Source organism: Oryctolagus cuniculus, chromosome 5 (genome assembly GCF_051225735.1).
Source record: "Oryctolagus cuniculus isolate XC-2025 breed Fujian yellow rabbit chromosome 5, ASM5122573v1, whole genome shotgun sequence".
Classification (NCBI taxonomy): Eukaryota; Metazoa; Chordata; class Mammalia; order Lagomorpha; family Leporidae; genus Oryctolagus; species Oryctolagus cuniculus.
This window is the reverse complement of record NC_142871.1, coordinates 149,244,836-149,257,402: the sequence shown is the minus strand read 5'-3', so window position 1 is coordinate 149,257,402 and position 12,567 is coordinate 149,244,836. Positions and strand designations below refer to the sequence as shown.

At 39.7% G+C, this 12,567-nt stretch overlaps 1 long non-coding RNA gene across 1 annotated transcript in view; it reads right to left on the bottom strand.

The window, feature by feature from the left end:
- Window positions 1-12,567, bottom strand: part of LOC103349704 (transcription factor SOX-4) — a 524,220-nt gene that overhangs the window by 387,945 nt on the left and 123,708 nt on the right. The window lies entirely within an intron of this gene.

Sequence of the window (12,567 nt, the reverse complement as noted above, 5' to 3'; positions counted from 1 at the left end):
AAGTAGGTATTATTACAACAGCTGGTCTCAGCATCAGTCTTGGGAAGGGGAAGTTCTTTTATCTTTATGAGCAACTTGAGGACAAGTGGAGCCAGGAGAGCAGAACCTCTCCATGAAAAATACAACAGAAATCTGAGGACACGCTGCAGAGAGAGAGATGAGAGTAAAGAGAAGAGAGAAACGGATCAGGCAGCCAGCAAGGCCAAGTTTGAGGGGGAGGGATGACCAGTAATACACCGAAGGGAAGGATGTTTCTAATGAAGCTTAATTATCAACACTGATGGGATTATCAACACCCTCAGTCTCACCAAACTTTTGTTAAAATACCTACAACTCATTATGCATTGTGTGACTTGTGAAAATCTTGGAAAGGGGGTTGAGGTTCACGTAGGAACTTGCACAGAGAGGACAGCAGCTAGGCAGAGTGAGACATACAGAAGAACAGTCCACTGGGAAGAGAAGCTTGGCACAAGGAGCTCGGCCAGAGGACCCCTGGCAATTCAAAAAGACCATGACAAGGTGATGAGAGAGGCGGGCCAAACTTCTTAAAACCCATAGAATGAAGATGTGATGAAATCATAGCCAAATCTGAAGAAGCAGGCCTGTGGAGAGCATTTGGCCTACTAGCAAAGACTTTTGTTCCATCTATCAGAGTGCTTGTGTTTGATTCCTGGCTGTAGCTTCTGATCCAGTTCTCTGCTAACGAAGAGCCTAGGAAGCAGTGGTGATGGCTCAAGTAGTTGGGTCCCTACTGCCCGTGTGGGAGACCCAGGTGACATTTGTGGCATCCGGCATCAGCCCTAGTCTAGCTCTGGGTGCTGCAGGTATTTGAGGAATGAGCCAACAGATGGAGTTTCTTTTCTCTTTCTCTCTCTCTCTCTCAAATAAATAATAACTTAAAAAAATGGGGGTCAACAGCTAAATTATTAGAGGCACAGCATGACGGATAAAGAGAGGATGTAATTGTATGTGTGATAAGAGATACACTGATAATATAAATGCAAGTTCCAATCCTGAATATGACTGTGCATATTATTAAAAATGAGGATTAATTTAACTCTGTAAAATCTCCTTTAGGCAGCCTCCCTTTGATGCCCAAATTGCAAAATTCTAAAGACCAGATGTGACTTTTCTTTGTGCATTGGTAATAAGGACACAAATCACCCAGACCCTGACTGTCAGAGTTCTATTTTTAAAAAAAAGAAAAGAGGGGCTCTGCATTGTGGCACAGTGGGTTAAGCTGCTGCCTGCGCTGCTGGCATCCCGTATGAGCACTAGTTCAAGACCTGGATGTTCCACGTCTGGATCAGTTCGCCGCTAGTGCACCTGGGAAAGCAGCGGAGGATGGCCCAAGTGTTTGTGCCCTTGTCATCCACATAGGAGACCCAGACAGAGTTCAGAGCTATAGCCATTTAGGGAGTAAACCAACAGATGGAAGAAATTTCCTCTCTCTCTCTCCCTTTTAAATAAGTCAATAAATCTTTACAAAAGAAAAAGGAATCATACTGTTGAATTCACATGTCTACTACCACAGCAACAAATGTATACATGTGATAAATGCATAAAATTACTAAAGTGGTAACAGAAGTTCTCTTGCTCATAAAGATAGTGTGAGGATTTGAACTTCTCCTATAACTACAAAGTTACTAGTGGTGACCTGTATGTTCTGATTTGCAATCATTGGAGCTATATTCATAGTTTCTCAACATAAACTGTTGGGTTGTGTTTAATGGGTAGAATGTGGAAGACAGCTGGGGAAGACAGAGCCACAAATTCCTATTTCATCTGTGAAAGTTATGCCCATAACACAACTGAAACTGCTGTCTTTTCAATGGTTGTGGAAGTGTGTAGTTGTTAACAACGACTCCCCGCTCATCAATCTGCTCAATCTTGTTTAACAGGGACTGGACTTTTTCTTCCAGGGTTCAAAAACCAACATACAAATAATTCAGTGTGTTTTACAGAACCAAATTACAGTTTTTATGTAACGGAAGAAAATTTTGACTAAACAAAATATCTTAGTATCTGTACCTTTAAGTTCTTTAAATTAAAAAAAAAAAAAAAAACTTCTGCTAGATTTGTCTATTGTATGATCCTGAGAAACTCAACCAAAGCCGATGATGTCAAAAACTAGAAGTGAAGTGGTTAAAAGCTGTTCTTCCATCCTTACGCTTAAATGAATTTTAGCATGCAGACTCACTTGGTGTGCTCACAGAGCTATGGAATAATCCACTGGTCTAAGAAGCTCTAATTCCTAATTGACACAGTAGCTTATAATTGTATTTTTATAGTGTTTAATAAAAATATTGAGCTTGAATTTTAGAACTGGGAGGACATATATAAACTTATGATTAAAGAAATCAACTGGCATCTATTTAGAACACTTTTTTTTCCCCCGGAAAAATCATTCTTTCCCATGTGTGTTAAGATAGTGATAATTTTAAAAGTATTGATGTATTTGAAAACTTCTGCAAAGAATAAGAAACCTTATCTTGTGGTAACTTGTTTCTTCTTAGATAAACATGTCATGGCTATATCACTGGATATACAAGATTCCATTGCTTTTCAGTTTAAAAGAAGTGTCTCTTCTACACCCTATAGTATACTAGATGCATCTTACACACGCTCTACTAGACTAAATAAGTGCCATCTGAAAGAATAAAAGAAATAATTCTGTCTAAAAAGAGAATTACAGAACAGTTAGACTGAGAACAATGGCTGTGGCAGGAAAAGCAACAAGACATATAGCAGCTCACTAAAAATTCAGAGAATATTGGAAAAGACAAATTTAATTTGCCCACCATCACCAAATATGCTGAAGGACATTTGATAAACCCAGTATACAGACTGTGTCCTATGAAATTTAAAAACTCACAAGTTCTATCATCTACAATCTCTGCTTCTAAACAGAGGCAAGAGCAAGAGTGACATTCACTTACTAGAAGTTCACCTTGACAGGAATTAAACTGAACACAGATAACGAGGGGAATCAAATTATTGGCTAACAGGGCACCCAATGATCCAAGAGGCGGTTCAGACTTCCCAACAAGCCAACAGCTAGTAATATACACCGTGTTATGTTTCACTCCCACATTCCTGAAGGCTTGGAGCTGGATACACAGTGCCTATGACCATCATCAATCCTCAGGTACAAAGAATTATCCAAGACCTGAAAGGACCTTCTGGTCCACCCTTTTGTCTCCTGGCAGATATAGGTTGAGTATCCTTAATCTGAATGTCCAAAATCCAAAATGCTACAAAATTCAAAACTTTTTGAGCAACAACATGATGACACAAGTGGAACATTACACACTTGACAGTCAAAAATAAGCACATGAAGCATGTTTGATATAATGCTTATGAGATGTACATGAAACATACATTAATGAATTTTATGTTTAACTTTGGGTCCCATTCCTAAGGTATCTCATGATCCACATGAGAATATTTGAAAATTCAAAAAAACTGAATCTAGAACACTTCTGGCCCCAAGAATTCCATGTGAGGGATACCAAACCAGTGTACCTATTTCTCTATTACAAAAAACTCAGACCTGAACATTAAAGTAACTTTTGCTCCTGTACTCACTGTCTTCTTCTCCCTTCTCTTCAAGCTTCCGAGGAATCACAGGTATTAGAGAAGAGCCTCTCAAGAGCCAACTGCTTGATGTGGCAGAAACCAGAGGAGGCCTGCACAGTCGCGAGCAGGCAGGCCAGTCTTTGTTGCCACCACCTGACGGATGATGTCTTTAGCCAACCTTCCAAACAGCCACCTATCCCCAGAAGTTGGTATGGTGATTCCCTGAGGAAAGCCACAGAAATTACACCCACGAGGGCCTAGCTTCCCTCCCACCCAGAGAACCAGAAAGAATGGTGTGAATCCACAGCCACCTCTTTTTTTCTATGTTTGCAGTTTTCCTTTTTTGAACTGTGGCAAGACAGAGGCAGCATAAAATTTACCATTTTCAGTGTAAGTGCAGTCTACAACAGGGGCCGCGTGAAGGCATGCATGAGATTTGGTCTTCAGAATATCAGGATATTGCATATAATGCTCCAAAGCTCGGATTTATGATCCAAAAACCCCTTTCCACTACTTTCCACTGAATGCCTCACTTGAGAAATAGACATTCCCCTAAAACTTAGCTGGTCATTTTCACTTACGGAAATTTAGTAATACATTTTATGAGTGAATCTCTATTTTATGTCATCTACCAAATTTTCCTAGCGGCATGACTGAAATGAGTTATTTCATTTTTCCTTGACGATTTCTTTTTCTACAGTGAAACAGTTGGATGATATCTAACACCCACGAGAGGTCTCCCGTAATTCTATTATTAAAAATCACAACATCTACTAAATACCACACTATCTACACACATAGTAAAATGTGGTTTCAGAAAGTAAAGACCAAAAATGAAAAAAAAAAAAAATGGCATGCCTATGGTATCACACATTCCCAAACAAAGCGTATAAGGCAGTATATAACTGCCACTGAAATAGCTGCAAGGCAAACAAACACCATTCCAGTGACCTTGCACAGCCTCATTTTGTAAACATTATGAAAACCCCTCCTACGCTGAGCTGTTTAAAGCCGCAAGACTTAGGTTGGCTGACAACGCCTCCTCATGTAATTTCAATTACTTTTTTAAAATAGACTGAGTTTTGCTGAACTTATGAAAGATTAATCTAGGTAAGTTAAGCAACAAGCATCCCTTCATTGGATGTACAAAGTGAGCCATGGCTTTCGGTCTCCTGCATGGCACTCTGGGTGTGAGAACAATGTGTCCGTGGGCTAGGCAGACCACCACAAAGGTCCCTTCAGTGTCCTGACTCATGGACCTAATGCCCCTCCCTCATACCATTCGGTCTTTGAAGGTGGGCGCCAGGCTCAACTACTTGAGACTTTCTAAGATATTTGTCCAGTTTCGGGTCCTTTCCAGGACCACTTGATCAGCAAACAGTGTCAGCCACTGAATGTGGCTCCGTGTTATGAACCCGGACTCCCACACTCTTCACTACTGGAGGGACAGCCAAACTCACCCCGTCAAAAACACTGTATTCCAAATAACCACCACACTGCTGGCAATTCCAGTATACAGAGGAATTCTCCACCTGTCCATACGATAAAAAATACTGTTAACCCTGTGATGTGCTAGATTTCTGCTTCTGCTTATGCAGCAAGAAGGAGAAAGGGAAGAGGACAAGAAGTAGGAGAAGGAGAGGAAATAACAAGAGGTTAGATTTTAAACCCAACCAAACAGATAACTGTGTTAAATGCATATACTCTAAACATTCCAGGTTAAAGGGATCTAAACAAAACCTACAAGTGACATAATACTTAACAGTGAAAATAATGGATCTTTTCATTCAAGTTCATCTACTTGAAGTTAATGTGTACTCATCAAAAATATTCATAAAGAAAGTAAACTGCCAATTCATACATGGAGAACATGACTATAGAACCATAAAATACTAGCACCTAAAAGTTACAGAACAATAGAAGTGAGAAAAGCTACAAGTACACTTTCTACAGAAGAAAAATATGTGTCCAACAGTACATGTAAAAATCTAGCATCTCATCAAGTGTCCAGTAATGCAAATTAGAACCATAAGAAACTACTTTATGCTTACAGTAGCACAGGTAAGTTAGCAAAGATGCTAAATAACAGGAATAGGCAGTCATTATTCATGAGTGTTGGCTTGTATCACTTTGGAACAAAAGCCAAACAAAGGAGGTATCATCAAACAAAGGAGAATATATCCCACTCATTTTATTTGGGAATATATACCAAGGCAGCCATTGCCCCGTGCACCAGGACACAAGTACACCCACAACAGTAGTACTTATAGCTACCAAAACGACAAACTACCCGAGTTAGTTTATCAAGTCTCATAAACTTATTTAGGAGGAACAACAAACAGTAAAACTGGAAAGGGTGTGGGAAGTAACACAGGGAAGGAAAGGCAGCTGGGAAAGCGTCCACCACTCAACCAACCACCATGTGGTGACTGGCATCTCACTTCACAGGAGCTGCAAGCATCGGAGGGAGCGCAGGCATTTATGCCCCAACTCCCAGCAGTTGAGAGGTGCTTCCAGATACACTTCTGGCCTGCTCAGTTACTGTGGCAGCCCAGCTCTCTGTAGTTACAATGAGGAAAGAGCCCTCGGGGTATGGAAGATGGGGAGAGCATCAAGAGGCATGGGTGAGGCACTGACAGAATCTGCCACACAATCGAAATCCAACCATCCACTGACACGAACCCCAAAACTGCAGTGCATCCATACACACCATGCAGCAATGAAAATGAATGCAGCAAAGTTGCACATGTCAGAAACACCATGTTCATTGGAAAAAAAAAAAGGGCAATCGAAATAACAGCACAATTCTGTTTACTTAACATTCTAAAAACACACAAAACAAAGCAGGGACAGGCATGTATGGTGGAACACAAGAAAATGCAAACCACAAAAGTCAGGTTATTGAATTATATAAAAATACTGACACTTAATGTGTTTATAATAATTCAAATAATTTTTTTATTTTGAAAGATAAATTTTCACTGAAAAGGAAAAAAATTGCATCTGAAGCACAAGTGAGGAGGCACGGCTGGAGGATAAAACATAATTGGAACCATTCTACTAAACTGGACTGTGCTGTATGGGTAGGTGCCTTATTATCCCTTATTTTAGAAATATACGTACACTTTTCATGTGTTAAAATACTTCAAAAAACGCAAAGGACTAAAATAAGAGATCAAAATGGTCACATAACTGTGGAAGAATGGTGAATGTTCTTGTCTTCTTTTTCAGCTGTATTTTCTACAATAAACACACATTCCTTTTATATTAATAAAACAATTTGAAGTTAATAATGTCCCCATAAGACCACCCCTCAACCTGGTCTCTCTCAACCCTACCACTTACATCCATGGACGATCTAGAGGAAGAGGGAAATCAAACAGTTAGCAGATGCCCCATTGTGGTTATTAACTTATGCAGAGATCCCTGGTTTGCTAATTCAGCTGCAAATTTACATTTGCCCACAGGCATTGAAGCCAAAAAGAAGTAGGCCAATTCTAAAATAAATCATCTGGTGGGCAATTAAATACTTGATAAAAATTGAAGGAAAGAGAGAATCAGAATACTGTAGGTTAAATCCTATTATAACAAATTTCATATGTCTGTTTCTATTCTCCCAAGAAGGGATTTCTGAGCTGGATTCAGGTTATCTCAAACCTGAATTGCTTTGAATCAACTGAAGTATTTAAAATATAGTAAGAGACCAATGTGTTTACAATAATTCCAATACCAATTTTTATCTTGATAGACAGCGTTATACCTGAAAAGGGGAACAAATTGCACAATCCACCCAACAGCAGAGTAGGGGGAGAAAGAAGCTGCAAGGAAGGTGCTTGAAAGAATCCACTTGTGTATTCATCACAAGCCTTATAGATTTTGTCAAGCCATTAAAAACTAAAATCATTTCTGCTACTCTCAGAAGTTCCCTCTATACACCACTGGTTCCACTATTTGAATGCAAATTGATAATCGATATCAACCATCCTATCAATGCCAGCAGAGAATGAATGTTGCAAAAACTATTACACTCAGTAGTAAGAGAGGGTGAATTTGTGATACCCTCAAATGTGTTTGTCTGTTCTATTAGCAGCATCGTGTTCTGATGATGCACTAGTGTGTCCGTCTTCCTGGAGGACTCCAAATCATTAAGGTTTATGTATTCATCATCTGAGAGGCCTAAGTGAATAGGCTTGAGGGCCCCAGGAGCACTTAAAAGCTAGTTGCGGGGGGAGGGGAAGTGCCTGCCCAAGAAGCTTTTGCAAAGCAATGGACCATGAATCTCCTTTGTGAGCGCAGATAAGCTGGGGCTGCCCAGGGTCCCCATGCACGCCTGTAATATCTGTCCGTGACCCCCCGACAGCCTGTTCCATTTACCCCGTTCTTCTAGTGTGACCGTGGATAACAAAGGCTGTGCAGGAATGTCTGCAGCTATTTCAATCCAAACCTCTTAACAACCAAGCTTGGGGGCAGCAGGCTTTGCCCCAGTTATCTGAGGGAGAAGAGAATAGGGGAGAGGCCCTCAAATGGTGAGGCATGACGGTGTGTGCGTGGTAACTACACAGCACACATATTATACTGAGAATCTCAATTCAGAAAATGCCTGGAACCCACCAACGCTGACAGGGAGGAAGTGGGAACTGAGCACAGAGGTAACCAGTGCATTATTTCTATAGCATTTCACTGAACTTCTGGACCATTGTATTGCTTCCTGTCTGATGAAAGAGAAGAAAAATATTTTATGGTGTTCCCACATGGAAAGCCAATTTCAAAGGAGTTTGCTAAGTCCCATAAGGTAATACTGTTGCCCAGGCAATTTCAAAAGGCCTTTCCAAGCAACCTCGGATAAATACCCTGCTATCTGGCAACTCCTAGGAGAAAACATCTTTAAAGAGTCCATAAAAAATCATTACCTTTAAGCAGCATCCTAAAAACCAAAATCCTTAGACAACATGGGTTTCTCATTGTTACTTCCCTAAGACTCCATCTCAGAACAACTCCTCAACCTTCCAATTACAAACAAACAAAGAAAATCTTTAAACCCAATGCTACCAGCAGAACAGATATTGTAACAGATTCTGTAAAATTCCTCTTATAGAAATGGGTTTCAAATAAAATCTATCTTTGAATTTAGAGAAAAGGCAGACAATAAAAGGATATAAGCTTAAAGGAGGAAAAATCTTTATATCATTTACTTTTCCATTTTAATTAAGCTTGAATTTCAAATGATGCTGAGTTCATTAACAAGATAATTCTTTATAAGTCCCTACTGGGCAGGTTCCATAAGAATTTTATGATTTGTCAATATCAAATGGTAGAGAGTAATCTAAGAATTTGGTGAGTCAATAAAAAAAAAAAAAAAGGTAATCACAATACACCCACACAGTCACCGGAGAACTCCCTTGGGAACCAATGGCTGGTTTCAAGTTACTTTCAACCTTACCAATTAAAGCAAAAGCTTGGGCACAGAATTTGCATCTCAACCTAACTCATCCCTTTCAGGCAGCAGAAAGCACAGTACTGCATGGGTTCACTCAATTTATATATTTACTGATGAACTTAGAATTTTTACAGCCACAAAATATTTACAGATCTCATGAAAACTTATGCATATCCAATAACTGAAATAATTTTTGAATCATCGGAATTCATCATTTGCTAGGGTGCTCTGTATACCCCTATAATTATTTTTTAGAATTATTAATTTATTTGAGAAGGAGAGAGAGAGAGAGAGAGAGAGAGAATGAACCTGAGGGAGACAAACAAGCAAAGATTTCCACCCATTGGTTAATTCCCCAAACACCTCCAAAGGCCAAGGCTGGGCCAGTGTCAACACCAGAAATCAGGAATTCAATCCAGGTCTCCTACATAAACGACAGGAAGCCAATCACTTGGGCCATCACTGCTGACATCACTGTATTGCATCAGGAAGCTGGCATTTGGAGCAAAACCAGAACTTGAACCCAGGCAGTCTGATAACAGAAGTGGCTATCCTAATAGGTGTCTTAACTGCTAGGCCAAAATGCCTGCTCCAACAATGCTATAGTTAAGACAGTCTGTACTGCCAGGCCTAGATCTCTATTTAAAAACCATATAAGGATTCCAGATTTCCAATATTCTGAAATAAATGTCTTATTTAGGTTGAGCATGGATGAGTGAGTCTGTATGTCTAGGTATGGGTATAGACAAAGAACAGGGGTTGAAAAGATGTTGAACAGTATATAGAAGAAATTCCTCCAAATCCAGTATTTGAAAATCCAAAACAGTTGAATCTCCTATGAAGTATATCACTTAAAAAGGTCTCTGAAAACACTTAAAACCTCCCATTTTGTCAATAAAATGTAACGTACAGATGATAAAAATCTACCAAGCTTGGAACTACAGCCCAACTTCCAGCAATACAATGCTGGGTTAGGTTTTACTTTTTCTAGCAGTATCTCATTTATTTATTTTCTAGTACTTATTTTAATTCAATATTTACAAAAAAATATTAGTGAAGAGACATAACTTAAAAAATTTTTGGTTGTTATACTGAGAGACATTTCTGCGAAATAAAAAATAGCCTTATACATCGGCTGTTCTCCCTTGAAGTTACAAATATTGACTTCTCTTCTAGAAAGAAACTGAAGGCCAAAACTGAACTCACTGAGTATGTGAATAAGTCTCACTGTATTAACTTTAATGCAACCGCTATAACCGTTTACATGAACACCCTTCTATACAACTGCTATTATTTGCACTAAAAACTCAGCTGTCACATCTACATTTTTTCCAAGATAATAATACCTCTGGTAGAGCCTATGGCAGAAAAACCAAATGTAAAGTGTACTGAGGACTGAATAGACTCATTGTCTGGTTTGGAACAAGAGGACTGCATTCATGATGAAACCGGAGTAAAAAGTAGATTAGAACAAAGCCTTAAAATTCAGAAACAAGTCAAAAGTAGCTGGAAACACACTTCACGTTTTTAAAGTACAATTTCTATGCTTGGCATCATCTTGTATGTTACAATGGCAATAAAAATGTGGAGATGATAGAAATTTATGAGGGCAGCACTTTGATATAAGAAGTATTTTCTTCAATTCCTCCTGAATATTTAAAAGCCTTTAGGGGGAAGGAGGCTAGAATATCCTTCATATTTTTAAAGCAGATTTAGCAACTGGAGCACTAGATTTTATGCTTCTTCCAAAGATACCAGAAGGAGGATATTATTTTATATTTACATCTCTCTGTACAGTTTATTAAGGAGTTTCACATCAATTACTTAATCCTTATAACAACCTGGGAGACAGCAATGATTGATTAATTATGTAGCTGAAAACACTGGGTCTCACTCAGGGCAGAAAATATTCATCCTGTTTCCAGCTGGTCAGGACCCTCTAATTAAACTTGACATAGCTGGGTAGCTTTCAGCTCAGGATCCCACTTTTCCTCTGCAGAACTTAGAAAACTCATGGCAGCTAGGGTGACTTCAGCACCCACCAGCAATTAGATGCACCCTCGAACAATCTGTATTCACATGTGAGCAACTTGCAGAAGGAAGCTACCTACTGCTAGGGATTTGATTTGAATTTACTAGTAAGGACAGCAAGCAGGGGGCCAACAATAGTGGCAAAGCTGTGTTCCCGTAGCACATGGAGCACGGCTGCTGCCAGCAGTTGCCAAGAAAGTTAATTCCCTTGCACCAGTGCAAGCCATAGCATCTTTAGGCAAGCAACGTTTACACTAAATCCTAAAAGACTTTCAACCAGGAAAACTATGAGGAAAGGGGAATGATGTTCAAAGCAGTGAGCCTAGCAGTGCAAAGCCCTGCAGTAGAAGATAATCACTAGTCTTGAGTGAGCGGAGTGAGGAAGAACTGAATGAAACAAACAGCTGGGCTCAGGCCATTACGCAAGGACGTGGCCAAGCATGCTCCACCTTTATTCCTGCCTATAAAAGTAAACTTAAGCAATAGACTCAAAGTGTGACCCCGGGAGGTCTCAGAGTGAGACTAATCACCCGGCTTTCACACACATAAAGGCAGTGATGATGTTTCCTGCATAGCTTTTCTTGTCCACACTGAAACATTCCCAGTTCTTCAACTGTCCAAGGAACATTCCAGTCTTACCAGTCAATCAGTAGGGGCCAGTGCTGTGGCTCAGTGGGTTAAAGCCATGGCCAGCAGTGCTGGCACTCCATAAGGGCACCAGTTGGAGCCCCTGCTGCTCCACTTCTGATCCAGCTCCCTGCTGATGGCCTGTGAAGGCAATGGAGGATGGCCTAAGTACTTGAGCCTCTGTATCCACATGGGAGACCCAGATGAAGCTCCTGGCTTCAGCCTGGCCAAGCCCTGGCTGTTGTGGCCATTTGGGAAGTGAATCAGAGGATAGAAGATCTCTCTCTCTCTCTTACTTTCTCACTGTGTAACTCTGCCTTTCAAATCAATCAATCAAAAAAGAGTTGATCAATGAGTACCATGTATTTGAGGACAACTGAGGAAATCTGGCTCTGAGCCCTTATGTTAAGCTTATTCAATCCAGAATCTCTGTGTAATTATTTACATTATCTGGGCAAGTTGCCCCAATCTGTAAAACAAGAATAATCCACTAGACTCCCTACCTCTTAGAACTATCCTAAGGCTCAAATAAGCCAGGAGATGGGCAACTTCAAGATTATCACTAGGAAGCAATTGTGACAATAATAGTAATAGTCATCACTGCTACAGTATAGTCTCTAAGAGATAAATGAATATTGATATGTTTGTTGTCAACGTCCCTACAAATACCTAAAAATGAATATTTGAATATTAAAATAAAAGTAGTTTGACCAAACACAACTTGCTTAGGGATGATGTATCTTTTTGTCCTAAACTATTTTGGGGGAAGCTGAGGTGAATTTTTTGACTCCCATAGTTTTGACCTCTAAAGAACTCACAATCTAGAAAACACAAATATATTATAAATAATAAATTATAACAACAGGTAAACAATACTTTTCAGGAAAACAGAG